The 5,054-nt window shown below is 35.6% G+C and overlaps 1 protein-coding gene across 2 annotated transcripts in view; it reads left to right on the top strand.

Moving 5' to 3' along the window:
• Nucleotides 1–5,054, top strand: part of LOC106875126 (uncharacterized protein DDB_G0283697) — a 49,938-nt gene that overhangs the window by 1,570 nt on the left and 43,314 nt on the right. The window lies entirely within an intron of this gene.

Below are 5,054 nucleotides of genomic sequence, written 5' to 3'. Positions count from 1 at the left end.
TTTGATATTAATTAATATCAATTTAATACCATAACAGATAATACATATAAAATGATATTTATTTCTATAATTTTCACTAGCCTCGCCCGTATGTTTTTGCTTCACTAATTTTTTCTTGAGAACTTTTTGGTGATCTTCTTCTAGCACATCAACAGTCCACTTTGTGGTCTCTTTTATATATACATATATATATATATATATATATATATACATACATATAGATAGATAGATAGATATATAGATAGACAGACAGACATATAATATTGGTTATGTATTGTTCATAAATACCTGTGAAAATTACATATATACATACATATAGGAATCAATGTTTTCTTAATTAATGTGTGTGTGTGCTAGCTTTAATGAATGTATATGTCAATGTACATTATAATTAGCTGCACACACCTCTAATGATTATTAATTGAGGCAGGTCAAAATATCTTGGGTGTGCGTCACAGTGTGTTGAATGTGTTTATGCAGCAGTCTTTCAGGAAGTATATTTTAATATATGTGCTTTCCTTCAGCTATTTGTATGCATTCACGCATGTGCAGGTGTGGTCGGGTAAGAAGCTAGGTCCTACCTTTGGCAAATGTTTTCTACTATAGACATGGGTCGACCATAGCCTCATGGGTGGATTTGGTAGACAGAAACTGAAAGACGCCTGTTGTGGGTGTCATTTATCTTTTACTTATTTCAGTCACTGGACTGTGGACATGCTGGGGCACTGCCTTGTAGAATTATTAGTCAGATGAATCGAATTGACCCCAGTATTTTTATTCTATCAGTTTCATTCAGAATTAATTATAAATGGTTGTAGACCAATGCTGCATGAAATCTTTTAAATAAATCTAAATATAGGCGCAGGAGTGGCTGTGTGGTAAGTAGCTTGCTTACCAACTACATGGTTCCGGGTTCAGTCTCCCACTGTGTGGCACCTTGGGCAAGTGTCTCCTACTATAGCCTCAGGCCGACCAAAGCCTTGTGAGTGGATTTGGTAGATGGAAACTGAAAGAAGCCCCGTCGTATATATATATATATATATATATATATATGTGTGTGTGTGTGTGTGTGTAATTTAGGTCAAAATATCTTGGGTGTACCTCACAGTGCACTGACTGTGTTTATGCAGCAGTCTTTCAGGAAGTATAGTTAACATATGTGCATTCCTGCAACTATCATCTGTGTGCATTCATGCATGTGCAGGTGTGGTCATGTGGTATGAAGCTTGGCTTCAGCTTCTATCCTGTCTTTGGCAAGTGTATTCTACTATAGCCTCGAGCCAACCAAAGACTTATGAGTTTATTTGGTAGACGGAAACTGAAAGAAACCTGTTGTGCATGTTTCTGTGCGTGCATGTGTGTGTGTGGTAAGAGATTTAGGGACATCCTAATTGAGAAATTTGATGAGAGGGAGGAGGAGTTACAAACTTGTGACATAGAGAGCAACTGAGAATTCCTGCAGGACAGCTTGCTGAGTACCACAGACCAAATCTGCAGCTGGTACAAAGTCCCATTTTCTTAAAAAAAATTCTACTAAGGAGCCAGTTGTCCCCCTGCTGCTTCCCTTGGTTCACTCCCCAAACTCATCATTCTTCTTATTCTTCAAACATCCAAAATGACGAAACCCCTCTGTCACGAGAACTGATTACTGTACAATGTCCCTTGAAAAGCTAATTTACATAGCGAAAACCGGTTGGATTTCACAACATCCATACAGTATGCAATATATTTTAAAAAAAGATATTAAACTATATGAAACGAAGGCATTTCTCTTCCACTTTTGAAATTTTTTTTACACATATTTTCAACTCATAATTTTGCCACGTGGTGTATACTGAATCTTCAGTGTCTTTACACCTTGTATATTTTTATATTGCTATATATATATATATAGAGAGAGAGAGAGAGAGGGAGAGAGAGAGAGATAGAGAAAGAAAGAAAGAAAGAAAGAAAGAGAGAGTGAGCAATACAACCTGACACGTGTACACATGGATAGGAAGAAGAGGAGAGGGAGAGAGTTCACTGAATTATTATTATTATTATTATTTCACAGAGCTGTATCTGGAGAATGCATATTTGGCATGGTGGGCACATCTCGGTATATTTTGAGCATGCTTGTTTACCAAGATTTTTTTTCCTTAACAGGTTGCACAAGACTTCCTCAAGACACAAGTCACATACACCAGATAGTGTATTCTATGGATGTTTTATTTCAGTTACACACACACACACATATATATATATATATACATATAAAATATATCAAAAGGGTGGGTTATAACTACTCCACAAATACACAAACAACCATACCAGCAATCCAACATACTTCCATCATCAGCTGCCCCACAGATGTCATTATGGTTTCGACACCTGGGCAGGACCATTCAATCTGGCAGTGTCAACAGCACTAAAAGAAGTGTTGTTTGGTAACAAACATACCAAAAAAAAAAAAAAAAAAAAAAAAAAAAAAAAACACAACTTTCAAACAAATTTACCCTATGTACAACAGTATTCAATCAAATATAGGCAGGATTAAAAGCTTTAAAATTAAACAAAAATAAACACATAAACCTAAGCACATCTGTATCCGTATTAATAGTAAACCTACAATAACTAAATTACATACTAAATATTGACCAATCTTTACATCCATACAAATAACGATCTCACCAGTCTTCCATAGTGTATATACATACATATATATATATATATATATATATGTATATATATATATATATATATATATATATACCCACACATACAAGTATGTTTAAATATCAATATTATTGAGAAGTAATTAACACCAGCTGAGTTAATTACCCTGAATTAGCAACAAAATCATCACAAAAAAAAAAGGTAGATGAAAAACGAGACACTAATTATATTTATATAAAATATTTTATTAAAAACATATACAAAAGATTAGATTAACAGATTGGCATAGAAAATTTATAATTAAAATTTTAATTATACAAACATTGTTAGAGAGATTTGGATACAATAGAAGACTGCATAGATAAACTATAATTATTAAACAAACATGAGATACAAGAAGAACGTTTTTTAATGAAACACATGGTACAGATAAAATGTGAGTCTTGTGATTTAGAGAGGATATAGGAGGAATTATGGGATGATACAAAGGGAAGATTTTGTGTGGATATATTGGATTATGGCAAAGGTGTATGGCCAAGTGGTGAGGGTGTTGCACTCATGATTGCAAGATCATGGTTTCAATTCCCGGAGCAGCAGTGAGTTGTGTTCTTGAGCAAAATACTTCATTTGACATTGCTGCAGTCCACTCAGCTGTAAAAGTATACACCCTACAATGGACTGGCATTTTGTTCAAGGGGGATGTTTGCCTCCTAGCTTAGCCAGCAGGATGGCATCATTTGAGAGCTATGACAATGTGAGAAAGCGCACTGTGACCAGTGGTGTATAACAACAACAACCGATTGTGTGGCTGATACAGTGATAATGGATTATGACAGAAAGACACACAGACAGAGTAATGAAGAGACAGACAAACATTAAAAGTGATATTTTAGTGAGAAATATTGCATTTTAAATTAGACAGAGAGAAGTGAAGAGAGATTTTGGATGAGGAAAAACACTCATTGAAGACAAACAAACATAAAAATTAGATGTTATTTTGTAACGAAATTCTGTATTTCCAAATAGATTCACAGACATGCTCCCCACTCTGGCCCTGTAAGTATGCTGCCTCCTCTCTCTGTGTTTTTTACCACTACTACAATGGCCTCTGTTCTTAGGGAGCTGCTTGGTCTCCTGCCTCCATTCATTTGTCTCTCCACCTCTGATCACCCTTCTTGCATCTACGTTCTCTCACAGCCCTGAATTAACTTCTATGCTAAGTCAAAAGGTTTGCAATGTTTCCGTGACTTATTTGCTTTATCCATCAAGTTGCAACAAAAACAGCCGAGCATTTGAAGTAGAGGCCATCGTGTTGCACCATCTGAAGCGACCTTTTTTTTTTTTTACCTGTTCTTTGATCCCACATGAACTTATCATGAATTATCCCCTTGTAATTCTACCAGATGCAGAGCATCCCCTTGTGTTTGAAACAGCCAGGTTTGGTGACAGGTCCTGGAAGCTGGTCCTTACTTAACCCCTGCTTGTGCACGTTATGGTTGCAGCAAAATATCTCCCCTCGGATTATTGCTTGTTCTTATCCATGGCTCATTTCTTGTGCTTGCGATGCTTCATCAACCAAGAGGAGGTGGAAGCTTCATTGAAGGAATGTTTCACCTTGAAGGACAAAAAACAGGTATCAACATGGGATCAAAGAACTGGCAGAAAGGAGGCTTCAGATGATGCAACATGAAGACGTCTACTTTGAAAGCTCAGCTGCTTTTGTGGTAAGTCAATTAGCCACCAAAATATTGCAAAACTTTTGAAACAACACAATGACAAGCTCATCCCATTTTCTGTAGTCCATCGACTCTTCTAGAATCTTTTCCCTGCTCATGTCTTTTCTGCTGGATTTGACCCACAGGTATGTAAACAAAACATTGATCTCACTGGTCTCAGGGGTCTTGCAAAAGTCATGAGTTCTGCTCCACCCTTCCAGACTCAGTACAAGTAATACACACAAAAAAAATCAAAAAAAAAAACATAGTATGAAGGGGACACCAGAGAAATAATTTTGTGTAGAAAAAAAATTGTATTTTGTTCTGGCCAGATAAATGCATAGATAGGAAGAGACATTGTTTAAAATATTTTCTCTAAAAATAAATTGTATTTATTATGTCAAACAAGACCATTGACAGACGTTATTGTAAAAATAAAATAAAGAAAAAAGAAATCTGCCCTTTGTTCTTTTCAACCAAACTGAATAATGAAGACTACATGACAAGAGATGCAACTGATTGCATAATAACGGCATATCTACAGGTGTAGATTTATGGTATATGTGTGTGTGTGTGTGTTTGTGTGTAGTATGTTATATTGAACTGTAATTGCTTATTTGTCATGTATAGACATCACAGAGTTATGTTGTATGAACATACATGTGTATATATATATATATATAT

The sequence above is a fragment of the Octopus bimaculoides genome, chromosome 28, assembly GCF_001194135.2.
Source record: "Octopus bimaculoides isolate UCB-OBI-ISO-001 chromosome 28, ASM119413v2, whole genome shotgun sequence".
Lineage (NCBI taxonomy): Eukaryota > Metazoa > Mollusca > Cephalopoda > Octopoda > Octopodidae > Octopus > Octopus bimaculoides.
The sequence above is the reverse complement of the archived record's forward strand: the minus strand, read 5'-3'. Positions and strand labels throughout refer to the sequence as shown.